This window comes from Petaurus breviceps, unplaced genomic scaffold (genome assembly GCF_028583685.1).
Source record: "Petaurus breviceps papuanus isolate PSGF00001 unplaced genomic scaffold, PetGlider_PUasm1.0 90779, whole genome shotgun sequence".
NCBI classification, from domain to species: domain Eukaryota; kingdom Metazoa; phylum Chordata; class Mammalia; order Diprotodontia; family Petauridae; genus Petaurus; species Petaurus breviceps.
Genome location: NW_027187344.1, coordinates 1179613 through 1207033, shown reverse-complemented (window position 1 = coordinate 1207033; position 27421 = coordinate 1179613). Strand labels below are relative to the sequence as shown.

The following is a 27421-nucleotide window of genomic DNA, read 5'->3' as shown; positions in this document are numbered from 1 at the left end:
ACCAAGCAAAGGCAACTTCCCAGGTTCAAAATACCAGCATAGGTGCTCTCTATTTTATTCAGTAACAAACCCAGAACAGAGAAGATCAAAACATGACATCATTCAAAATACAGCATTTACTAAGTGTGATTAAATCATCTCCAAGGCCTACCCCACCCCAGGACTTTCCAATCATTCAATCAATTACAAAGTCTCTGTTCCAAATACTTCTCCACCCCTAGGCTATACCTTAATTAAGTCCACCACAAAGCCCCTCTTCTCAAATGGAGATTAGTTTCCAAACATAAGTAAAATACATTCATTTGCTCAACCATAGAACACAAAAAGGTCAAAAGTTCCCCACCCCTGGATCACAATTGAATCTACCCCAGAGTTACATCAAGTTTAAACACAGCACTTAATACCCAAATGGAGGTCTTTTCTTCATCTTGACACGAGGCAAGTTCTCAGCAATCTTAGTTCCTGGAGAGACAAGGCTTAGCAAGGCCATAAGATACATTGCCAGTCCCTTCATGAATTTATCCTCTGTCTGTAGAACAGTCCTAGAACCCCTGAACACATTAGCAAAGCCCTCTCCCAGGATTTCTGTAAACATACAACAAGAAAATCCTTCTTCAGGGCTTCTGAACCAACAGAAAGGCTCCCAGACCCCTGCAACAACAGCACTGTCCTTCACCAGTGGACAGTATTCATTCTGTCTGCCGGACAGTCTCCAGACCCCTGCAACAACAGTACTGTCCCTCACCAGTGGACAGTATTCACTCTCTGTCTGCAGGACAGTCTCAGGCCTTCTTAACCAAATGCCAGGTTCCAGGACTTCTTCAACAGGACAGTCTTTCACCAGTGGACAAATCTGGCAAAATAACATCAAAACAGACAGACAAAGTACCAGCAAAACAGCCATGTCTCCTCAGTCCTTGGCAGCTCAGGGGGCAGGTCTCAAAAGTCCAGGGCAGTTCAAAGCGGCCACCAGCAATCTCTTAGTCTCTCCCTCTCCACGAGGTGCTGCTTCCAAAAAGAACTTGTCTCTCCAAATCTACGTCACCAGCTCCTCCCAGTCAGGACTTTCTTTTCACATCAAAAAGTCCATCCCACAGGTGGGATTAACAAGCTCTGGGTTTTAATACAATCAATTTGAAAACCAAGCCAATACAGGGGAATCTTTAATTGCCATTACTATCACAGTCACCCTAGTTCTAAGTACTCTGGAGGTCAGAGTAGTTGATTCCAGTGTTAATCCAGGAGTTCAAGCCTGCTGTATATCAGACCTAGGAGGGTCTCAAATGGTCTTCTAGTCTCTGGAGAGCATATGAGAATTCCTGAGTAAATTAATAATTCTCAAGCATCTTCCTAACCCAGAACCAATTTAGGCCTTGCAGAGACCTACAACCTGCTGTCACCTCAGAGGTCATGCAGTCCAACCCTCTCCTCATACAGAGGAAGAAATGTAAGCCCAGGAAAGGTGAGTGCATTGCCCAGTCACAAGGTATCCAGTGGATTTAAATCCAGGCCTTCTACTGTTAACAATGAACCAGAACTAGAAACATGATACTTTCAAGCTTGAAAAAGCCATAGGGATCCAACTCACTCATTTTACATATGGCAAAAAAGAAAGCTAAAAAAGTTAAGTGACTTATCAGGGACACCCAGCTGATTAGTGGCAGAGTAAATACTAAAATCCAGGTCTTCTCTGCTACTTCCCTAGCTCAATAATTTGTGAAAAAGGGATAACATTGACCCAGCATTCGCCCAAGTAAATTTTTCTCAATGTAAACTGAAAGGAAAATATTCAACAGTGAAAATATATAATATGAAAAGCACCTGGACAGAACAAGATTCAGAATGGTTTGGATGGGCCTGGATCAGATTGTACTGGTTTGAACAAGTGTGGGCTAGAATGAACTAGATTAAACAAGCCTGGACCATTTTAGACCAGTTTAACTGGACAGAACTGTATTGATAGATTTGAGATATTCTGTACCGGATTGAACCAGTCAGAACTAAGTTGAACCAGTTTGGACTCTTTAGGGCTATAAACCATTCTAGACCAGCTTGGATTATATTGGCCCAGACTGTATGGATTTGCACTTGTTTGGACCAGATTGGACCAAAGAGAACTAGATTGGACTGTCCTGAACTATATTGGACTGGACTGCACCAGACTAGATTTCATTGGACCAGACTAGACTGAACTGGATCAGCCTAGGCTTCACTGAACTTGACTGAACTGTGCTAAATTAGAGTGAACTAGGTCATATTTCACTGGTCTTGACTGTATTAGACAGGACCCAACTGTATTGGACTAGTTTGGACCAAAATGGACTGTATTACATAAGATTGAATTGGACTAGGCTGGATTGGACTAAATTGGACCTGACTAGATTGGACTGGTCTGGACTAAATTGGACTGGATTAGATCAGACTAGACTGGATTGGACTGGGAAAGAGTAGACTAGACTAGACTAATCTGGATTACAATAGACTGGATTAGATTGGACAAGATTGTCTGAACTGGACAAGATTGGAATGGACTGGATTGAACTAGGCTAACCAAGATTAAACTGAACTCGGGCAGCTAGGTGATGCAGTGAATAGAGCACCAACCCTGGAGTCAGGAGGACCTGAGTTCAAATATGGCCTCAGACACTTAACACTTACTAGTCATGTGACCTTGGGCAAGTCACTTAACTTCAATTGCCCTGCCTTCCAAAAAAGAAAAAAAAAGATTAAGCTGAACTGGATGAGATACTGCTTTTGTATTTCATTTATGTTTTCTATTATAAAACTTTTTCAAAAATGGTTGTGTTACTTAAAATGAGTATCAGACTCCCAAATACTGGGGGAAAGGGGGAGAGAGCAGGAGGAGAAGAGAATTGTTTCTCCAGTTGTAAGGAATTCTGTTCAGTGCTTTCATTCATAGGACCCTCAAAGACAAGTTGAGAATGGAGGGAATTTTATCTTCTCTTTCCTTTTAATGTCTATTCCTTATTTCCATTCCTAATTTTTTTTTCAAACTGGTTAAAGATAATTCAAAGATGTGACAATTCCTTGCTTGGAATGCAAGAAATATGTATTGCTATAAGGTGAGGAGGGGAGAAGAGATATTTCATGGCAAGTGGTCTCAATTTTTTAGTGCACTATGAGACAAGGTCCTAAACTGAGAGGTTGAAGGGAAGGGGTACCATGGGAGACTTGAAGAGAGAAGAAGTTTGGAATAATTGCCATAGAGAGTGTGATAGAGAATCAATTATGGAAGAGTAGAACGGTAACCTTGTTACATTGAAGGCCCAGTTGAGATTAGAGAACAGATTATCTCTCTCCCCTAGTTGCTTGTGCATTTGTGTTTGCTTCTGGGTCTTAATCATTTAATCTATTCCAGGGTCTATTTTTCTACATTTAGCTATTAGCAAATAGATAATTGCCAATTATAATATAATTTGACATCTGGTAATGTTAGACCATATGGATAACTAATGACATCAAAAATACCAGGTAGGAGAAAGAACTGAACTTTGCTCTCTCTTCTTTATTTTGTCTGTTGTCTTAATTATATTTTCCCCTTTCAGTGAACTCCTCTTTGTGAAATATTAATAATAATAATAATAACAGATAAAGTTCTATTTAAGGATGTTGGTTCCAAAGGAATTTTTTTTATCCCATACAAATGTTTCTTCTCTAGTGTATTAGTTCTGTCAATTTGTTTGCTACATTTTTAATGTTTTTATTGATATTTTCTGTTTCTTATATCACCATAGTATCCCATGTATCCTGCCCCTTCCATCTTCTAGAGAGCCATCCCATGTGACAAATAGTATTTTTCAAAGAGGGAAAAAAAAGTCAGCAGAGGTGATTGATTCATTGAAAATGTCTGAAAACATGGTCAATGTGCAACAACTATGGACCTCCCGCCTCCACAAAGGGGAAGACTAGGGATGTCTTTGTTTTCATTCTGAGTCTGGACTGATCTTTTTTGTTACATTTACTTTGGGGGGGGCTCCATTCTTTCCATTTACAGTTATCCCTTCCACATTACAAGGATTCAGGGCACGATGTCCCTGTGATCTGGAAAATCCATGTAAAATTTTTTGGACTTCACTTCATACCAGAGAAGTCTGGATTTTTTTTCTTTCTCTTTTTTAGGTTGTTTACAATACCTTATTGTAAAATTTGGGTTGCTATTATACAATACTATACATATATATTATCCATTTCTGAGTTTCTAGACTTTTTTCTGTCATCTGTTAGCCTTCACATGTCATCTGTAGCTTCCACAAAACTCCCCAAAAAATTCCCATGTAATTTCTTATGCTCACCCAGGATATACTGAAATCACAATGGGGAAAGTCTCCATGTGGAAGGGATAACTGTACATTCTTGTAGTTAATGTGCATATTACTTTCTTGGCTGTATTTACTCTTCATCAGTTCATATAGATCTTCATGCTTCTCTGTATTCATCATACAGCATTTCTCATAGCATATTCATAGTATATTCATGTACTACAATTTGTTTAGCCATTCTCCAATTGATGGACATCTACTTTGTTTCCAGCTCTTAGCTATCATAAAAAGTGCTGCCATAAATATTTTGGAGTAAATGGGGACTTTTTTTCTTATCCATGGCATCCTTGGGATACAAGCCCAGTAATGGAGTCTGGTTCAAAGAATAGGGATATTTTAATTATTTTTTTTGCATATGTAATAGTAATGGAATTTAAAGATTCCCCTGTATTGGTTTGGTTTTTGGGTTGAGTGTTAAAACCCACAGCTTGTGAATCCCACTTGTGGGATGGACTTGTTGATGTGAAAAGAGAGGGCTGAACTGGGGGGCACTGGTGCCAAGGATTTAAAGAGAGGCCCAAGCAGAAAGAAGCCCAAGCAGAGAGAGGCAGAAGAACTTTGGGGAGCAGCATTGTGGAGGATTGCTGCCAGTAGGAGCTGCCCAGGACTTTTGAGAGCTTCCACCTGGAGCTGCCAAGGACTGAGAAGACACAGCTGTGATGCTGGTATTTTGACTGTCTGTTTTGAAGTTGTTTTGCCAGATTCATTCGCTGGTGAAGGACAGTGCTGTTGTTGCAAAGGTCCTGGAAGCTTGCTGTTGCTTCAGAAGCCCTGAAGAAGGATTTTCTTGTTGTATGTTTACAGAAATCCTGGAAGAGCGTCTTGCTGATGTTTTCAGGAGTCCTGAGACTGTTCTACAGGCAGAGAATGAATTGATAAGGACACTAGCAATGTATACTGTGGCTTTGTTGAGCTTTGTCTCCCCAGGAACAGAGATTGCTGAGAACTTGCCTCAGGTCAAGATGAAGAAAAGATCTCTCTTTGGGTATTAAATGCTGTGATGATATCTTAACCTTGTTGTAGCTCTTGTTGTAGATGGCCTTTGTGCTCTCTACTGTCCCTTTTGAGAACGTTTGTGGTGTTAACTGATGATGATTATAATTCAGTTGTGATCCAGGGGTGGGAAACTTTTGACTTCTTTGTGGGTTCTGCGACTGATCAAATTAATGTGCTTTGTTTATGATTGGAAACTAATCTCCATTTGAGAAGAGGGACTTTGTGACTGACTAAATGAATGTACTGCCCGGGGTGGAGCAGTACTTGGAAATTATTGAATTACACTTGATGAATGCTGTATTTTGATTTTCTCTGTTCTGTGGATGTTTTGCCTTAATTTGTCACTGAACAAAATGGAGAGTTGCTATGCTGGTATTCTGAACCTTGGAAGTTGCCTCTGCTTGGCATTATAGCAAAATTCCATATTGCTTTCCAAAATGGTTGTACCATTTCACAGATCCACTAACAATATATCAGTGTGCTTATCTTTCCACAACCCCTCCAATACTGCCTGTTGCCATTTTCAGTCATCTTCGCCAATTTTCAGGGTGTCAGGTTAAACTGCAGGGTTGTTTAGATTTGTATTTCTCTTATCATTTGTGATTTGGAGCATTTGTTCAAGTGGTTGTGAATTCTTTGCAGATCTTTTGAGAACTGCTCATTCATATATCATTTGACCATTTAACTGTTGGGAAATAGCTATTAGATGATAGATAGATAGATAGATAGATAGATAGATAGATAGATAGATAGATAGATAGATAGATAGATAGATAGATAGATAGACAGACATAAAATATATAACATATAATATCTGTATTTGAGGTATGCAAGCATAGTAATTGTTTCTATATCTTGGATATATCTTTTATACAAAGTTTTTTTTGTCTCCATTTGACCACTATCTTCTTATCCTAAGTATTTTAATACTGTCAGCACAGAAGTTTTTCCAAGTTATCAAAGTTTTCTACTTTATCTTTTGCAACTGCCTTTATCTCTTGCTTGGTTAAAAATATATATCCTATGGGGAAAAATGCTCTAAATCACTATTGATTAGAGAAATGCAAAATAAAACAATTCTGAGCTACCACATTACACCTATCAGATTGGCTAACATGACAAAAAAGGAAAATGATGAATGCTGGAAAAGATGTGGGAAAATTGAAACACTAATGCATTGTTGGTAGAGTTGTGAATTGATTCAATCATTCTGGAGAGCAATTTGAAACTATACGCAAAGGGCTATAAAAATGTGCATACCCTTTGATCCAGTATTACCACTAATAGGCTTGTATCCCAAAGAGATCATAAAAAAGGGAAAAGGACCCACATGTACAAAAATATTTATAGCAGCTCTTTTTGTGGTGACAAGGCATTGGAGATTGAAGAGATGCCCATCAATTGGGAAATGGCTGAACAAGTTATGGTATATGAATGTAATGGAATACTATTGTTCCATAAGAAATTATAAGCAGGCAGATTTCAGAAAAACCTAGAAAGATCTACATGAACTAATGCTGAGTGAAGTTAGCAGAACCAGGAGAACATTCTACACAATAACAGAAACACTGTGCAATGACCTACTTTAATAGACTTAGCTCTTCTCAGCAATACAATGATCTAAGACAATTCCAAAAGACTCATGATAGAAAATTCTATCCACATCCAGAGAAAGAACTATGAAATCTGAATGCAGATCAAAACATACTATTTCCTCTTTTTTTGTTTGCTTGTTTTTTCTTTCTTGTGGTTTTTCCCTTTTGTTCTGATTCTTCTTTCACAACATTACTAATATGAAAATATGTTTAATATGATTATACATGTATAGTTTATATCATATTGCATGCCATCTTGGAGAGGGGGGACTGAAGGGGGAAAATTTATAACTCAAAATCTTATAAAAGTAAATGTTGAAAACTAAAAATTAATTAACCTAAAAAATGAAAAAGAAAGAACTATGGAGTCTGAATGCAGATTGAAGCATACTATTTTCTCTCTTTTTTTTTTCTTGTGGTTTTCCCCTTCGGTTCTAATTCTTCTTTACAGCATGACTACTGTGGAAATATGTTTAATATGATTGTACATGTATAGCCCATATTAGATTGCATGCCATCTTGGAGAGAGGGAAGTGGTGGGAGGGGAAGAAAATTTCGAACTCAACATCTTATAAAAGTGAATTCTAAAAACTAAAAATAAATAAAAATTTAAATGTATATATATATATATATATATATATATATATATATATATATAATTTACCCACAGCTGTAAGGCCTTGGTATATGATCTGTTTCTCTTCTAATTTTTTTTTTATAATATGAAAAGGATCTGTTTCTAAACATGGAATCAAAACAGAGGTCCCATTGCCAAGTAACTCTCTGTCCTTCCTCGGCTCTGAGTTTATTTGGAGGGTTTTACTTGCCTAAAGACAGCAAAGTTTCCTCTGATGTAGAGGGAATTCCTGTCCTGTTAGATGACCTCTAAGGTCTTTTCCAACCCTATGATCCTATGATTCTGAGAAGGAAAAATATTTTTTCCTCCTCCCCCCCACTGTCCTTTAAAAACAGGAACAGTGAGCATTGGGTAAGCTGAAAGCAGACAAGTGAATGTATGTGTCTCTCAGAGGCCATATATGTCAATTAGATAGCACTGGGGTAGCCTCTGCTACCTGTCTGTAGTACAGTGATAAAAAGCTTTCTCATCTTGTTAATTCCTGGATGTTGTTGATGTTTGTGCTTCTTGGATTTGTTTAAATGAAACTTTATGACATACTTGTAAAGAGTACTTCACCTGGACCTAGTTCAAGTGGGCTAGCTACCGTGTTTCCCCGATAATAAGACCTATCCCGAAAATAAGCCCTCCCCTTACTGTGTAAGATTCCTCTAAAATAAGCCCTCCCCCGAAAATAAGTCCTATTGAGATTGCTACTGTAGTGAAGGTGATTCCCTGCGCTACACGCTACATTACGGTACCCTCTGTATGCACCGTTCCCCCCCCCCCCGTGAAACGCACGCCGCGCTCCGAGCTGCATCCAATCAGAGCTGCAGCAGTGAGCGTGTCATCCTGTTCTTCCCCAGTGATTTGCTTATTGAATAAAGGTACATTTTTTTGTTCACATTTACCTGTATATTAAAATTGCTGTCAATGTTCATTAAAATAAGCCCTCCCCTGAAAGTAAGCCCTCTGGTGTTTTTCTGTCCAAAAAAATTAATAAGACAGTGTCTTATTATCGGGGAAACACGGTAGCTTTGGGGATGGGACAGTAGGGGGAAATAAACCATGAGTTTGTTTTACCTTCTGGAGGTTATGTGGGTGGGTATGGATTAGAAAAAAAGTCCAAGGCCCCTTGTCTTTAGGCCCTCTACAGGATGGCTCTAGCCTACTTTTTCAATTATATTTTATACTACTTAACTTTATGCCCTCTACATCCTAGCCAAATTGGGCTGCTCATCATTTTATAATTTTATCCAGCCTGCCATCTTCTCCTTTTGTTTGCATGAGTCATTTCACATGTCTCAGTGAAAATTCACATATACCTCCACTTGTTGAAAGCTACGCCTTCCTTCAAGGCCTAGTTCAAGGGCTATCCTCTTCATGAAGATTTCCCTCACCCACGCAGCTGTGTTTGCTCCTTTCCTGGTTCTTTCAGGACACTCAATAGAATTGACTATGTACTAAGAAAATTCTAACTTGCATTTTTTTTTGTGAGTGTTATGTACATATTATCCATTTTTTTTTCTAGGTCATGTACTATATTTTTCTTTTCTATCAATGTCAGGAAGACTTGGGGTCAAGTCATACCTATGACATAAAGTGGCTTATTGATACTAGGGAAATAACTTACCCTCTAAATGCCTTGAACAACTCTCTAAAATTGTAAGTTCTAGACAAAGTCACTACTTTCATGGCATAAGTTTCCTTATCAGTGAGTTCCTTTACCAATGAACATCCAGTCATCATCCATCCCCAGGGGAGAACACATCACCTTGCATATAACAAATAGAGAAAGATATAGGTATAGACATAGATCTGGATACAGAACTTGAACCCAGATCTCTGTGTCTTTGAGGCTGGCTTTCTATTCATTATGCCATTATGAAGGCATCCTCAGAAATTGGCAGCTTTATTCCTGACATCTTAAAAAAAATTTCTGTAAGCAATAGCTTTAGTTCTTTACAAAGAAAAATTAAATGTGTGACTAAAGCTTCCAATAAGTTATTTCTTTTATTCCAGCAATACTATGGAAAACCAACCATCCCTGATGGTTGCAGTTTACAGATGGGTAGGTTAATATGGGACTTTATTATCAGTAGTTGTTAAAAGAGAAAAAAAAATTGCAAGAACAATTTGTCACAAATTAGGCAACAATACAAAATGATTGTCCATTAATAGAAAAACCATGTATATAAACCAATACCTACATTTTCCCAAGAATTTGGCTCCTGATGTTGAAGACAGGGAGATGGTAGGGCTTAAACACATGGGAGGGAGTTGTTACTTGAACTACATTCTCTTTTGGCAGGCTTGAGTTCTTCCAATTTTAGATTTTTAAAATAGCAAGAGAAAAAAATTCCAATTCTTTGGAAAGCATCTCTAGAAAGTATCCATCAATTCATCCCAAGAAAAATTAATTAAGTGCCAGTGAATGTGCTAGAGACCCATGCAGAAGGATGGGGATGTGCCTGCTTTCATAGGGCTGATGGGGAAAGCACTTTAGTCTCAGAGATGTAACTAGGACGGGGTGACCAAGGGCATCTCTCCCAGGGTATCTTTGAGAAAGGACCTGTTCCCTCCCCTGGGTGGCCCTCAGGCCCATCCCTTGCTCAAGCTTTGATCACCACTCCAAGGGTGATTTTGCTTGAGGAGGTCAGGGAGGCAGAAACACCCTGTTCTCAAAACAAACTGGAAACTTTTGCTTCTCAAACATGATCTCTGTTGCTTCACTTCCATCCATTCACTCAGGTTCTTCCTTAGGCCTGGAATGCCCTCTCTCACCATCTTGTCCAACAGAGCCCTGTTGAATGAATAGATGTTGTGCACATCCATGCATTCTAAGAGTTTTGTGTGACATAGGGACAGCAGTAACACACAGCAAACTTTGGTGGTAATGAGAGGATCGGGAGAATAGTCAAAGAGCTGTTTTGAAAAGAAGCTCAGGTCATATTTAATTCCATTTTCCCCTCTCCTACTCCCACTACTGCCCTTTCCTCATTGTTTGGGACATCTCAAGTTTCTACAGTCTTAACAGTGACGCAGCTGCTATATACATATAATGTATATTATATATAGCACTGACCTTAGAATCAGAAAACCTGGAAATGCAATAGACCAAACTCTCAGAGCCTCAGATCCTTCATCTATAAAATGAGAGTAATAATGTTTATATTCTTTATCTCGGGGATATTATTTTTTTAAAGTGCCTTATAAACCTAAATCACCACATAAACATCAGCTATCTGATTATCATACCAAGAGCAGAGGATCAAAACACTTGTAAGAAGGATTTCACCTTCTATAGAAGGACCTCTTTCTCAATTCAGCAAAAAGTATAAAATCTCCTGACTCAAGAGATTTCCCCAGTCAACATCACAAATAAACATATTGACTACCATATGGGACATCTAACCAGCTATCCATAAAATAAGCACTTTGATCCATTGGTTTGTTTGGGGTTTTTTGTATTTTTTAATTCCCCATAGTGGTGGTTTTGTAGTGGTTGTTGTTGTTTAGTCATTTTTCAGTCATGTGCAATTCTCCATGACACCAATTGGGGTTTTCTTGGCAAGAATATCGGAATAGTTTGTCACTTCCTTTTCCAGCTCATTTTACAGATGAGAAAACTGGGGCAAACAGGATTAAATGACTTGTCCAGGGTCACACAGCTAATAAGTATCTGAAGCCAGATTTTAACTCATCAAGATAATTCTTCCTGATTCCAAGATCAGTGCTCTATCTACTGTACAACCTAGCTGCCCCTAACTCTTCACCATACCCAATGACATGCTAAGAAAATACTTTTTTTCCCCATATGTTTTCCATCCCCTTGGTTCAGTTCTTTATCCCTTCATCCCTGAACTTCTGTAAAAACTGGTGACTTATTTTCTGTAAAGCTAAGAAGAGAGAGGCTCCTATCCTCTCTCCTCAGATGGGTAAGATTCTACATTGACTCCTACAGTCCTTGAGGATTTCTAAGAATGAATATACAATATGAGGCCTACACTTTAGACTGAGCTAAAGGGGATGTATATCCTTAAAAATACTATATATATATATATATATATATATATATATATATATATATAATGTTTACAATAATATGAGTTACTTGAACAAAATTCCAAGTGCCTTAGAGAGGTTATCACTATCAAAGAATTCAATAAATGTTGACATGCCCATGGTGTTGTCCACTATACAAGTACAAATCAGAAATAACACAACAGTATTTACGAAATCTACATTAATATCTCCTATATAAATAGTGCCTCTACTTCCAAAGTCTTATCTCACCTTCTCCTCATTCCAATTTTACAGATGGGGGAATCACACACTGAAAGAGTAAAGAGAAGCAGGATGGTGGAGTGAAAAGGACACTGAATTTGGATTCAGGTGAGCTGGACCCCAGACTCAACTGCGCCATCTACTAGCCATGTGACCTTGAGTGTTATCTTTAAAATTATCTCTAAGTGTTATCTTTAAAATGGAGATAATACACAGCTGTCATGAGATTAAAGATGATATAATGTATATATGAAAACATTCCACAATGCTTATACAAAGAAAGGAAGGAAACAAGCATGTTTTAACTGCCTACAGTGTAATGATGATGATGATAATAATAATAATAGCTGACATTTTTATAATGCCTACTATGTGCCAGACACTTTGCCAGACACTATGTGCTAAGCCCTTTACAGTTACTATCTCATTTGAGGATCTCATTGATTCTCACAAAACCCTGGGAGGTAGGTGCTATTATCCCCATTTTACAGGTGAGGAAAATGAATCAAACAGAGATGAATGATTTGGCCCCAGTTACACAGCTACTAAATATTTGAGGCCAGATCTTTCTGATTCCAGGCCCAGCACTCAGTCCACTGAACCACCTTGCACTGTGCTAAACACTTCATAAATATCTCATGTGTGAGAGAAAAGGAGAATGAAGGATGTGAGCAGAAAAATGTACAAAAGGAAAGGGAGATAGGAATTATTGCTAGGGAGAGAATTCTTAACCAAACAAGGGATAGAAATGATCACAAAAGATGAAGTAGAAATGAACAAGCTTTGGTACATACATATACACAATAAGCAATGTAAATAGGATAAGAAGGAAAACTGTTCATGGGGAGGTGGAAATATTTTCACCAAATATCTCTGTTAAGAGTCTTCACATCCAAGATAAATAGGGGACTGATACAGATATATTAGACTGAGAACTATTTCCCAGTGAATAAACGATCAAAAGATATGAACAAATAGGACAAAAAGGAATGAAGTTGGGTTGGTCATGTGATGAGAGTGAGAGATAACCAGTGGACAATCTGTATACTCCATTGGAATCCACACAATGTCAAGGGAATTAGAGGAAGGTCTCTGCAGTTTTGAGTGCACAATAGGGGAACAGGGTGAGAGGACATGGATGGGTTGTGATCTGAATTGTTGTAGATAATACTCATATCAGTTCCTCACCCATAAAATGAGGGGCTTGGATTAGATGACCTCTGAAGTACATTCCAGTTCTAATAGTCCAAGATTCCAAGAATGCCAGCAAAAGATAGCCCAATCAAGCAATCAATCAATAATCATTTATTAAGTGCCTACTATATGCCAGGTACTACCCAAGGTAACCCATTCAACTTCTGGATAGCTCTGATTATTAGGAAGACAATGTTAGTTGTATGTACCATGACTTAAACTAAAATTGTTTTTCAGGAGAGTGGAGTAGATAATGAAACAGACACTGATGATATTCCAGAAGCAGTGACATTTATTTCTATTGTGATTAAACTATGCTGTTATTAAACTCCTACCTCCAAGGCTGTATCTCAACCTCCAGTTATGTTGACCCATGACACGGGGAGCCCATAAATTAGTGGGAATGGGGGGGGCAGGGCACAGCAGTATAATAGTAGGGAACAGAGTGCTGAACTTAGAGACAGAAAGACCTGGTTTTAAACCTACCTTTCACTTTACTGGCCTTCTGTCCATGAGTGAGTCACGTAATTATGAACCATAATTTCCTCATTCATAAAATGAGGGTAGTAATATCTGTAGCATATAACTCATAGTTTGTTGTGAGGTACAAATGAGATAATGTGTTAAAGTGCTCTGTATGTTTTAAAGCGCTATATAGATGTTAAGCTGTGGATTGTTGAGAATTTCATTAGTGTAATTTCATTAGTATAGAGACGCCCCAGTGTGGACACTCTATCCACCAATCCAAATTGGCTATTCATCTTTAACTTAGAGACATAGAGAGCTGCCTAGGGATTATTATCATACTACAGCCCTAGAAAGAAAAAAATCAATTTAACAAATTTATTAAACACTTATTATGTGTATGGCACAAAATAAAAATACTAGGCTTATCTGAAAGATACCAGGTTTCAAGCAAGTAAGAAATGTATACATTGGTAAATCTAGAACATGACCCCGGTCATGGGTAGGTAGAGATAAGAAGACCAGTCACCACCAATCTGTTAATCAGTGGTTCAGAAATGCCGTCACAGTAGAAGTCATATTTGCCATCCATATGTTGTGTACTCTACTGAAGATTAATGCATCATTATCATCAATAACAGAAAATAAATCAGTATGGAACCATACAGATTTTGGACAGTTTGGCCTATGTTTGAAACATAAACAAAAATCAGTCAATTAATATGCCTCCCCATAAGAGGGGTGGTACAGAAGATAGAGTACTAAGCCTGGAGTCAGAAAGACCTGAGTTCAAATGTAGCCTTAGACACTATTTAGCTGTATGACTAGTCACTTAACCTTTCTTTGTCTCAGTCTGTTCATCTATAAAATGAGGATAATAATAGCACCTCTCTTACACAGTTGTTGTGAGAGTCAAATGAGATAATATTTGTAAAAAGCACTTGGCACAGTGCTTGGCATATAATAGATACTATATAAGTGTTAGTTGTTACTACACATACACACTGGAGATTCCCAACCAAATCCATTTCCAAGTTTCATACCACTCAGAAAGGGAGCAGTGTGCCTCAGGTAAGAATTTTGTGCATCAGTAGAAACTGAATGTAAAGGGTAGATTAGGGAGAGACTTCCTTTAGAAAGCTTTAAATGTGAGGCTAAGAAGGGTAGATAACAAAGACCCATAAAGGCTTTTAGGTAGAGGAGCAAAAGTAATCAATACAGCATTGATCAGCCAGTGTTGTACAGGGTGGAAGGGGGCGAGTCATATATCACCCCCCTACCCCTTACCTGAAACAGTACTATGAATATTGTAGGTACTCTATTAATATATGTTGGATGAATTCGTGAATATCAAATAAAGAGCAACTTATGAATATTGTAAATGTAGCATCTTTTAAATTTTTTAAATTAGCTCCCTCACCTACATGTAAATGCATAATAAAAGCAGAGAAAAATAAGTAACCTGTTCTTCCACCCCAACATAAATGATCATCAAGAAGTAGAAATTATTTCTTATCCTAGGGTGTTTATTTTCCAGGCCAAGATATTTTCTATAGTGCTCAGGTCTGCATGCATCATCCTACTTTAACCATGTACCTGTGTGTGCATGCATTCTTCTTTTGGAAGGAATGTGTGTATATACACACACATACATGTATATTCATATGTATATGTGTATATATGTGCACATGCAGATATAGACAAATACATATATACATATACAGAGAAAGACTAGCCAAACAAATAAGAAAAGCAGAGCCTTTCTTCCTCCTCTTCTCAGCCAGAAGTATTCTGTCGTCAATTCTCTTTTTCAAAAAAAAATTAACCACAATTTTGGGAGGGTTATTTTGTATTTTTTTAACACAGGTTTTTAGCCACAAGTTATTCTTCTTAGTAGGGATTGTAATAGAGAGAGACTTACTGAGTCTGGCTTTTTGTTCTTCAAAATAAAGACAATCAAAGAGATTGTTTTAGTGTGATATGAAGCATGCTGTTCACATTGAAAAGTAGCCAGTAAGAATATATCATACCTGAATGTGAGTTTCATTTCAATACCAAGTTCATCCCTTTTCCAGATCAAAGTAATTCTATCTGGGAACTTCTTCACTGTGTATCCAAGTATTAAAAAAAAAAAGACATTTTTTAAAAAGGGTTTCATATATGTTGCTAGTTTTGGGAAGTTTTGATGGGTTTTTTTTCTTAGTATTAACAAATCAATGGAGTATCTTGTTTGCGTTGTCATATTTAGCTCTCTGGATATTATGGATTACCAAAATTCCTAATAAAGTTTTCTGTCTTTCTAATGACAGGAAAGGGTTACAGAAAGGATTATGGTTAGAAGCTGGAAAAGATTCTGAGTTCATGAAAAATCACCCAAGTTCATTACCAACTTATGTTCTCAAATGGATAAGATAAAGCCAGGGAACACTCCAAACTTAATGTCTTGGGCCCTGAATAAGAAAAAAAAATGCATTTGATACTTCAAGGCAAACAAGAAGTGATTGATTTTATAATATTTTATTCATGGGGGAGGTGGGGGAGGGGATCTAGAATTCATAAGAATTTGAAACTGCAGCCATTAAGCCTCTAACAAAATGAGTAGCCCCTGGACTAAGAAGTGATACAGTCATGAGTAAGAGCACTGGCCCCAGTGAAGAGATGACCTGGATCAAATCCGGGCTCTGATACTTAGCACCACACCCAGAAATAACTGGCCGTGTAACCTTGAGCAAGTTACTTAACCCCAGTTGCTTTAAAAAAAAAAAAAAAAAAGAAATGATGCAGTCACTCCTTGGGAAAATCCATCCTCCTTTCGGTTTCTGGGCATCTGTCCCCATTACTCCAGCTATCAGGTCCATAGAACCAAACACAGGAAGAATCCTTTCCTTTAAGAGAAATAATTATTAATAATCCATTAAAAGGGGGAAGGGATCCATGTTTCTTCCCTTTCTATTCATTTAAAGACTAGATTAAAGCAGCTTCTGAAGGACAGGGCTGATGATGAGATTGAATTAGCATTCTTCTCAGTCTTGGGCAGGACCCCCCACCTAACTGGGAAAATTTATTTTTGATTAAAGGGTAAAGAGAATCTAATCTAGATAAATTCTGGCCCATTGTTCAGCTACATAAGTGGTCTGAGCAGAGGTAGATCCCTTTGTATAGATTGCCCAAGGGGTGAGGTCTGGATGGAGATGTCTTGTAATCAGAGTCCTGTCCCCCCCCCCATTAGAATAAATCCACCTCTCATTATAATATTAATTCTCTCATTAAATGTTAGCCAGTCAGAGTTGATTTCTGCCTGTTGGGAACACCCATCTTTCAAGGGTATTTAAGCATTCAGGGGCCTCCAAGGTTCATCTTTGGCTTTCAAGAGGGCCACTGGCCTCATTTTATTGATTATTTGCTATCCATAATGAATAAATTGATTATTAATTACCAAGAAACTATGTCTCTTAGATTTTTTCATTTGACACGTGTCTTTTACTGCAAGCCAAAAGGATTAGAGGTTCATGTTCTTGGCACATTGTGTTAAACACCTACTCCCCACTTCTTTCATTTTCTCTTAGCCTTGGCTAATGCCAGCTGCCCCTTCCTTCAAATAACTTAATCCTATGCTTCTATTACTCCTTTCTGTTGAGATTGGTAACTGTATTTGTAATGACCACTGGAAAACGAATGCCATCCATAAAACTTAATGACACACTACCACCTACAATTCTGTTTATATATTATTCTTGAAATAAAGTTATTGCTAGATCTTTAGAAATAGATAAATGTAATTGGGAACATTAGTCAATTCACGGTGAGATCAATGGCCTATCCAGACCAGTTACTAGTCTTTGACGGTGGTGCAAAGAAAAATTTTAGGGATATTTGTAATAATAACTAATCTCCTAGCTATCCTCCTTAAAAGCTAGACATACACTGGGGTAGGGGAGAGGGGAAAGGAGGAAAGGAGGCAGGGAAGGGAACAAGCATTTATATAGTATCTACTATGACCAGGTGCTGTGTTAAGCACTTCTACAAATATTCTCATTTGAGTATTCCAAACATTACCTTAATAACTAATGATGAATCTGTTACGCATTCACTTCTCTATTTTTTTTTTTGCCTTTTGGAGGGCAATTTGGGGTTAAGTAACTTGCCCAAGGTTACATGGCTAGTATTTTTGTGTGGGTGTTAGTGTCTCAGGCTGGAACCAAACTTGGGTCCTCCTGACTCCAGGGCCAGCGCTTTACTCACTGTGCCACCTAGCCGCCCCCTTCTACTATTTTTCTGAACCTATTGTAACTAAGACTCTGAGGAAGTCCAAGAGGAGAAATTCCTTCTACTTCAAAGCTAAGAATTTGCTAAAAAGAGCAACATAATGTTCCAGTGGAAAAGATCTCTGTGATCTCCAGAGAATAAGAGCCCAGAAGTGGCAAAAACCTCAGCTGCCCATCAAAGAGAAACACCAAGAAATCCAGCCAATCAGTTCATCCAGCAAAGACACTGTCCTGTGAAGGGCAGTGACCGAGCTACATGCCCAGCCCAGTCCAGCCTGGAAGTAGCCATACCCATTGGCTAAGCAACCTGGGCCTTCAGTCCATCTGAGCCAAAGATCAAGACATCATCACTGACACAACCCATCCAAACAAACCTTGTGAGGAACCTCTGGAGAAAACAAGAACAGCAGGGCTCCATTGAGTTGTGGGTTGCCTTGGCAGTGTGTGTCCTCTATGTATGTACCTGCCTCATTACTGTTTTATTGTAAGTTTGTGTCTTCTCTCCCTCAATACAGACTCTGTCTGTATTTGTAGGAGACTGTGCTCCAAGTTTTAGAAAGAAATGCTTTGTGACTACTGTTCCTAATTATACTAATTGATTTGTCTGATCCCAAGGGACCAGGTTCACTATTCCTTTCTTTGTCCATCACAACCCACCAACTCATGGTCCCTCCTTTCGTCATTATTCGCCATTTCCTCAAGATTAATATGAAAAAAAAATCGAACTGTGAACATTTTCAAGTTAGAAGAAATGTTGCTTCAACCTGTCATCTATGGCCTATAGAATCAAATCCAAACTCCTGAATCTGATATCCAAAGCCCTCTAAAAATCTCCTTGACTTCATATATTTCTATTCTTATACATTACCCCTACTGGTGTCCCAAATATGCTATATACTTTCATAAAAGCACAGCACCTCAGACATGGAAAAGACAACAGAAGTCATCTAGTCCAATCCAGATTTTAAGCAGAAAATCCCCTCTGTAGCATTCCTTACATGCAGTTATCAAGTCTTGGTTTGAAGACTTCTACCAAAGGGGACCTCACCACCTTCCAAAGTAACCCATTCCATTTTGGGGTAGTTTTAACTGTTAAGAATGTTTTCCTTGTATCAGGCCTGAATCTGTAGCTTCTACTAATTGCTTCTAGTAATCCCTTTTTTTGACAAGCAAAATAATTCTAATAGGTCTCATACATGGCAACCTGTCAAGCACTTGAAGAAAGATATCCTATCCATCTTAAATCTTTTCTTCTCTAAGCTAAGAATCCCCAGTTCCTTCAACTGATCATCATCATTATAACAACCACAACACATTTCTATAGCACTTGTTTACAAAGTGATTTCCTTACAGCAATCCTTTAAGGAACATAGTGCAAGGATTGTTACTTCCATTACCATGGTAGGAGACAATTATTGCCAGTCTCTTTGGGACCCATGTCAGTACATTCTTATGCACAAATAAAAATTTTCTACATATAACCTAAGAAAACTGAAAGATCACTACAATACAGGCTAGTTTATTCCCTGAAAAGGAAATGAAACCCTCCTTGAGACTCACTTGGTCCAAGAAACTAAGATTCAGACACTGAAAAACCCTCCCAGTTGCCTAAGGCACAAAACCCTAGCCCTGGACTAATCAGAACTCCTCAGGCTTGGTAGACATTCCATCACCATGGGAATCTAACATACCCTTTTGACCAGGTGTGCTATTGTGGTCAATGTGGAGGTGAGGAACTGTGCCCAAATGAAGCAATGCTATATCTTTGCTGAATATCCTTTCCAAGCTATTATTGAATTAACTTCATTTTGTTATGGGTTAAACAGTCTTAGTATCTCATTTCATTCTAATCCCAAAGCTGAACCACCAAACATGAATTAGGTCTGGTCCAAAACATCACAATTCCTGGTTTAAAAATCTCCTTTCCATCCTGTTCACCTTTCTTAGAGACATTATATCTTGTCAATATCCTTCCTAAAATCTAGCGCCAAAATTGAACACAGTACATGTGATTGTCAGGACAGACTATCATTTCCTTTACTCTGGAACACAATGATAATATTGTAGCTGACACAGCCTGTCTTAACAATGCCTTATATCGCATTAGGTCTTCAAGCTGTCATTTCACACTTAAAATATATTGAGTTTACAAGCCACTAAATCTTCAGGGTCCTTTTCTTATCAAATTTTTGACCCATGTAATTAATGTTTTAAATTCAGATATGTAACTTTACACTTATCCTGATGAAATGTCACTTTATTAAGCAAATCTCATCACCCTAATATCTTAAAGGATCCTAGAAAAATGTAAATATGACAGACAGAGGACCTATGGTAGTTTGTTTCTTTTTTGATGTTCTAAGAAGACAGAAATGGGAAAGACAAAGGCCTATCCTGGGGAAGAATGGAAGAAGATAAGGAGGGCAATCATTTTCACATAACAGATGTGCATAAGATGAAGAGTAATTTAAACATGGAGAAAGAGATAGAGGGAATGGGCATCTTATGAACCTTACTTTCATCTGAACTGGATACAAGAAGATTGAACACAAATGTGTATGCACACACATCAAGGTATAGAAATACATGAAATTCAAAAGGAAAAATAGGAAGGAATGGGAACAAGAAAGAGGGAGAGAGAATTTTTAGAGGGAGGGCAAAACAGCAAAATAAATGGAGAGAGTAATGTCAAGAGAAGACTAAAAGTGGACTTCCAGTGTCAAGATGGCAGAGTTAGGAAGGAACCCTCTGAAACCCTCCCAAATTCCTCTCCAAACAACTAGAAAACCACCTCAGATTTGATCTAGGAGGAGGGAGGCAGTTTACACATGGCAGGAAAGGTCTGTCTCACAGGGATGGGAGGGGAGTGAGGTCCACGAGCGGCAGCAGAAGCCAGCCTCAGCTGAATATAATACACAAATTCCAGAGCTCCCAGGTCAAGGAGAAAATATCACAAGCTACCAGAAAGAAACAATTCAAATATCATTGAGTCATAGTCAGGATAACACAATTTTTAGCAGCTTCTACATTAAAGGACTGAAGGGTTTGAAATATGATATTCTGGAAGGCATGGGAGATGGAATTACAACCAAGAATCACCTACCCAGCAAAACTTAATATAATCCTTCAGGAGGGAAAATAGATATTTAATGAAATAGAGGACTTTCAAGAATTCCTGACAAAAGATCAGAGATGAATAGAAAATCTGACTTTCAAATACAAAACTCAAGAGAAGCATAAAAATATATACAGGAAGGAAAAATCCTAAAGGATTCAATAAGGTTAAACTCTATACATTCCTACATGGGAAGATGATACTTGTAACTCCTAAGCACCTTATCATTTTTAGGACACTTAGAAACAGTATACCTGCACAGTGGGCATGGGTGTGAATTGACTATGGTGAGATGATATTTAAAAAAAATAAAAATAAGGGGTGGCTAGGTGGCACCATGAATAGAGCACCAGCCCTAGAGTCAGGAGGACCTGAGTTCAAATCTGACCTCAGACACGTAGCACTTAATAGCCCTATGACCTTGAACCATGTCACTTAACCCCAATAGCCCTGCCTTCTCCCCTGCAAAAAGCAAAAGAATAAATATAAAAATAAGCAGTGAGAAAAAGAGATGCACTAGAAGAAGGAAGGGAGAGATAGAATGGGGTAAATATCTCACATAAAAGAGGTTCAGAAGAACTTTTACAGTGGAAGGGTATATGGCAAGGGTGGGCAACACTTGAACCTTATTTTCACCACAATTGGCTCAAAGAGGGAATGACATAGACATTCAGTTGGGTATAGAAATCTATAGAAATAGGAAGTAGGAGGGAAGGAGGAATAAGAGAAGCAGGGGGAATTATAGAAGAGAGGATGGATTGGGGGAGGTGGTAGTCAGAAACAAAACATTTTTGAGGAAGGACAGGATGAAAGGAGAAAGAGATAGAGAGACAGACAGACAGACATAATTTTCTTAGAGGCACAATGGCTGGATTCCTAGATCTGTTTCAAATTCTTATAAATTCTAGATCCCCTCCCCCCTTCCCCATGAACCAAATATTATAAAACCAATTGCTTTGGTTTCCTAATATTGAAGCAGCCCTGATTCCTGATATAAATCCCCCTTTGTCATAGTATATGATCTTTGTGATATACTTCTATAATCTCCTTCTATAATAAAATAATATTTTATTTAGCTTTTAATTAATTTTTAACATATCTTTCCATGGTCCTTTGTTGAATGTAATATTTATTACATTATGATCTAAAAATGATACATTTAATATTTCTGCCTTTCTGAATTGGTTATGAGGTCTTTAAGCCCTAATACATGGTCAATTTTTGCACAGGTGCCATGTACCACTGAGGAAAATGTATAATCTTTTCTATTCCCATTCAATTGTCTCTAGAGGTCTTTTCTAAAATTCTATTCCTCCTTAACTTCTTTCTTGTTTATTTTTTGTTAGATTTGTCTAGTTCTGAGAAGGAAAAATTGAGGTCCCCCACTAGGAGAGTTTTACTATTTTCTCCTATAACTCATTTAACTTTTCCTTTTAGAATTTGGGCACTATACCATTCAGTTTATATATGTTCAGCATTTATATTACTTCATTGTCTATGGTACCTTTTAGCAAAATGTAGTTCCCTGCTTATCTTTTTAACTGGGGATATACTTGAGATAGGCATACCCACCAAGACTCTATTGCACTAGAGTTGTAGCAGTGTCAGAAAAGAGGGGGGGGGCAGTGCCCATAGTAGAAAGATGTTGCAAAGGTGAAATCAATAGACTTTGGCAATAGCCAGAATATGGGGAGTTAAAGATAGTGAGGAATCCAGGATGACTCCTAGGTTATAAGCCTGGGGGCCTGGGAAGATGTTGCCTTCTACAGTAATAGGGAAGGTGGGGGGTGTGGAAAGGATTTAGGGAGAAAGATAGTGAGTTCTGTTTTGGATATCTTGAGTTTAAGATGTCTACTGGACATTCAGTTTGAGATGTCTGAAAGGTAAGTTGACAATGCAAGACTGGAGGTCAGCAAATAAGTTGAGGCAAGAAAGGTAAATCTGAGAATCATCAGTATAAAGATGGTAGTTAAATTCATGGGAGCTGATGAGATCAACAAAGGAAAAGAGAAGAGGACTCAGGAAAGAACCCTGAGAGATACCTAAGGTTGGAGGGTATGATCTAGAGGAGGATCCAGCAAAGGAGACAGAGAAAGAGCAATCAGATAGGTAGAAGAGGAACCAGGAGAAAGTGGTGTCCTGAAAACCTAGAGAGAAGAGAATCAAGGAGGAGAGATTAATCAACAGTATCAAATACTGTTTTGAAAGATCAGGGAGAATGAGGATTGAGAAAAGGCAATTGGATTTGACAGCTAAGAGATCATGAATAACTTTGAAGAGAGAAGTTTTCAGCAGAATGATAAAGTCAGAAGACAGATTGTAAGAGATTAAGAAGAGAGTGAGAGGAGAGAAAGTGGGGACCCCTTTTGTAAATGGCCTTTTTGATGAATTTAGCTACAAAGGGCAGAAGAGATGCAGGGTTACCATTAGGGGGGGATGGAAAGATCAATTAAGGGTTTTTTCAGGATAGGGGAGTCATAGCAAGTTTGTAGGTAGTAGGAAATTGGCCAGTAGATAAGGAGAGGTTGAAAACAAGTGAAAGAGTGGGGATGACAGAGGGGGCAATCTCTTGGAGGAGATGTCAATGAAACCATAGGCTTGATTCAAAAGAAAAAAAAGGCAATGACTCTTTTGGCATAAAAAGAGTTACCAGGGTACAAGGAAAGAAACACTAAATTAGAGAAAAGTGACCTGTGTTTTAATCCCAGTTCATATGCTTATTACCTTTATAACCTTGGACAAGTCATTTAAACTCTCATACCAATCTCATTTTTTGTGTGTGTAAAATGAGGGGGTTGCACAAGATCACATCTAATGTCCTTTCCTTCCATCTTTAAATCGTTTATCTTATAAGATACAAAAGTAAGCTTAAGGGTATATAATTTTATTATTACCCTGAAATTTAACCTGACTTGATTTGGGATCTCAGCATTTATACCTAGAAAGGACCTTAATCCAATCCCCTCATTCTTCACATACAAATACCTCAGAAATGGAATATTTGGTCATTGACAATTATCTGGATAATTCCAGAAAAATTCTTGTTTTTCCTTGAACAAAATGGAGTTATTACAGGTGTGAAGAGATGTTGAATTGGTACATGCTGACTGGAATAACCTGGTAAAAGGCTGATTGAACATTAATATTGAATAACTCCTTCTCCCATGTGTGGGAGGTGAAAATAAATCCCAGGGGAGTATGAGAGATGGGAAAGAAAAGAAAAGAATCTTTTTGCCACTTTTAAAATCTACTCTTTAATTTAAAAAAAAAAGAAAAGAAAGAAAGAATTTCCCTCCCACAGACATCAGAACATCCCTGTGTTTCTTTTTTTCTCCTTTCCTTCCCCCTGTTTTTGTTCTGGTACCCTCTAGTCTTCCATTATGGTCTAAATTCCTAAGTACAGTACAACTGTAGGGATTAATAAATACATGAACTAGAGGAGTATTGTCCTCATGGAGAAACCATGGTAACCCTTCCCAAGAGTTGAGAGAAACCATTGTAAAAATAATTTCATGAGGAAGACACCTACAATATAACTAAAGCCAAAAGTTTAGGATTCACTAATGTATAAATTGAAAGAATACCAAATCATCTGACTTTCATAAAAGGTTTGGATTCATAATAATGTCCCTGTATGAATACACAATGCATACCACATAGTGATATTGTAGAATGGATTCTTGGATCAGATGGTCTCCAAGGTCCCTTCTAACTCTGAAATGCTGTGATTCTGAACCCCAGAGTAGGGTTTGGAAGAACCAAGATGACCCAGGCAAGTATCAATCTTTCCTCATCTCTCTTACCCATTTAACTTTATCATTTACCCCACCCTCTTTGGCACAGTCCCTCAATTCCCTTGTCCATCATCCATCTAGAGGAGACAAAGGAGCAGGGAGAAAAAATTAAAGTTTAAAAAAATCCTTCAACATGTACACAGAATTTGTACAATTACACAGTGACATAGTGACCACATATTTGTGATTTTGAATATGTTTCCTTCTTAGTAAATATTTTATTCTCTAACTGGATTGTAATCCCCTAAAGAACACTGTCTTCTAATTAGTTCATCTGCTACACTTAAAGACTCAATAAGTGTTTCATGAGCTAATTTAGAAGCTCTAAGAAAGTGACAGGATAACATTAAACTATAGACCTTGATTAGAGGTATAAATTTAGCTCTTTGCCTCCTTGCCAAAGCAAGTCATTAAACACTTTATTATACTCTAGCATAGAAACCAAGGAGGATGTGGAATTGTCTTAAATACCCTTGATGTTCCTTCTGATCTATGATACCCAATCCTTGTGAGACTTCCCTACTTCTCTTTTACTGGTATTGAACTGTCTCTTTTCCTGGGATGAGCTGGCTCCTCTTTTTTCTTCCTCAGGTAGGCAGAAGGCAGTTGATACTCCAACTGTGGCCAAAACTCTCTCTGTCTCTCTGTCTCTCTGTCTCTCTCTCTGTCTCTCTCTGTCTCTCTCTCTCGCTCGCTCTCTCTCTCTCTCTCTCTGTCTCTCTCTGTCTCTCTCTCTCTCTCTGTCTCTCTCTCTCTCTCTCTCTCTCTGTCTGTCTGTCTCTCTCTCTCTCACACACACACACACACCACCCCAAAAAATGCTCCCATTGATGTCTTCAAGTGGAAAGGTTAAATGTTCTATTATTCTCTCAACCAATCTAGCACCCTAGAGACCTTGTCCCTTTCATTCTATTCTCTACTCAATGAATGCCTTATCCTGCCCCATATTCCCATCCAACCTCCCAGCTGCTAGCTCTCCAAAGCATTTAGAACTGAATGGTCTAAGGTTTTCCTTCTTGCCTTCTCTTCTTACATCTCCTTTGGTGCCTTTCTTTGTCAGTGTTGCTACCGCTACACTCCATCACAATCATGATAAAATTCTCCCACCCCACAGTTCAAGTGGGAAAAAGGTATTCTGTTACCTTCCCAGGCCAGCCCATTCCCAGGAGACATTTGCACCCCTTGTTACTGCTGTTTGGTCATTGCTTCCTGACCTCCCTTCTTCTCTTACTACTGCCTTTAATCCCACAGCTCGTAAAGCTTCTGGACAGCTAATGAAAATGGACCCACTATATTTACTCCTTTCCTCACCCAGGAAAGTCCAGCCAAACTCATAAGGGTTCATTTTAAAGTTCCTACAAAATATGCCAACTTTGAAAAGAAAGATTTCATAGACAAGGATCAAAATTAAAAAAAAAATAAAAAGGTACATTTGTTCTTTTTGTAAAGAAGAGTGGAACTGTAATTTTCTTGGTATAGAGAACTTCCAGGTCAGGATGTTTGCTCCTTTCCTCACCCAGGAAAATCCAATCAAACACAACAGAATCAGACTGAGGCCCTCTTATTAACTTACAATCTTAGAGAGCTGTCTAAGAACACTGAGAAGTTAAATGACTTCTCCAGGATCACATAATACATATGGATCTGAATCATTACTTGAACCCTTCATAATGATTCCATAATTTATTCTTTTGAATAAGTTAAATATAACCCATTGTTTCCTTTTTATTAAAAAAAATCCACATACAGACAACAGCAATGAATTTACATGTTTCTATTAGACAAAAATGATTTTATTTATTAAAGGAGGGCAAGAAGTTTCCATTCTTGAGTCTAGAGGATGTCATGTGCTCTGAAAAGCCAGAAGGTGAGAACAGAGTTGTTTTATCTTTTAATTACTAACCTCTGATGCCTTTACTAGCTTACATGTAAAATTTTATAATTTGGAATAAATGCTACCCAAAAAAGGTGTGTTTAATGTTCTATCAGATATTCTACAGAGTAATGATTATGCAGATAAATGCAATTTTTGCTAAAACATGAAACAACTCTTCAGGCTGTTTTTTAAGTTGAAGGAAACTCACCTTTGTTCCCTCAGAAGCCCTCCCCATCCAAAGAGCTTCCTCTTTCTAATTCCCCTTGGACATTCTGCAAGAGAACTGATTCAGCATCTCTAGCTGCTTTTAAAACAAAAAGCACATTTCTCCGACACCTTCAGATTTTCTTGGCTCATTAATATGAAGTTACCACTAATGTCAGAGCAATTAGTTTTTGTTGAAGAATTTGGAGGGCTAGAGTCACTTAACAATGTCCATAATAAATAGTAGACCCTCTTTATTTGTCTTTCAGAAATGACAGGAGAAAATAAACAGGGCATTTAATCTGCCTTCTCACACGAGAGGAATGACAGTCTATATGACATGCTCTCCAATTTAACAAGTACTTAGTGAACACACAACTATATGCCTTCGGTGGGCTAGGCACCATAGGGTACAAGAGAAGTTGAAGATGTAACCTCTTCTCTTAAGAGAACTATAATTTCATTGAAGATTTAAGATATACATAAAAAGTTAGATGATACCGGAAGAGATGTGTATTTTGTCTTTCAGTACAGGTAAATTCTTCTTTTTGACTGTCTCACTGTCTCTCTACCTCTGTGTGTCTAACTGACTCTGTCACTCTGTCTCTCTGCCCCTGTCTCTCTGTCGAGAGAGAGAGAGAGAGAGAGAGAGAGAGAGAGAGAGAGAGAGAGAG

The 27421-nt window shown here is 38.1% G+C and overlaps 2 long non-coding RNA genes across 2 annotated transcripts in view; one reads left to right on the top strand and one right to left on the bottom strand.

Moving 5' to 3' along the window:
- The first annotated feature begins 4865 nt into the window (after positions 1 to 4865).
- Positions 4866 to 15936, top strand: LOC138147221 (uncharacterized). Its single transcript, XR_011164737.1, has 3 exons — positions 4866 to 5325; positions 11868 to 11942; positions 15803 to 15936. It is a non-coding gene; the product is annotated as an uncharacterized lncRNA (long non-coding RNA).
- Positions 15842 to 27421, bottom strand: part of LOC138147220 (uncharacterized) — a 36501-nt gene continuing 24921 nt past the window's right edge. The window contains exon 4 of the long non-coding RNA XR_011164736.1: positions 15842 to 16378. This is a non-coding gene — a long non-coding RNA (uncharacterized lncRNA). The remainder of the gene's footprint in view (positions 16379 to 27421) is intronic.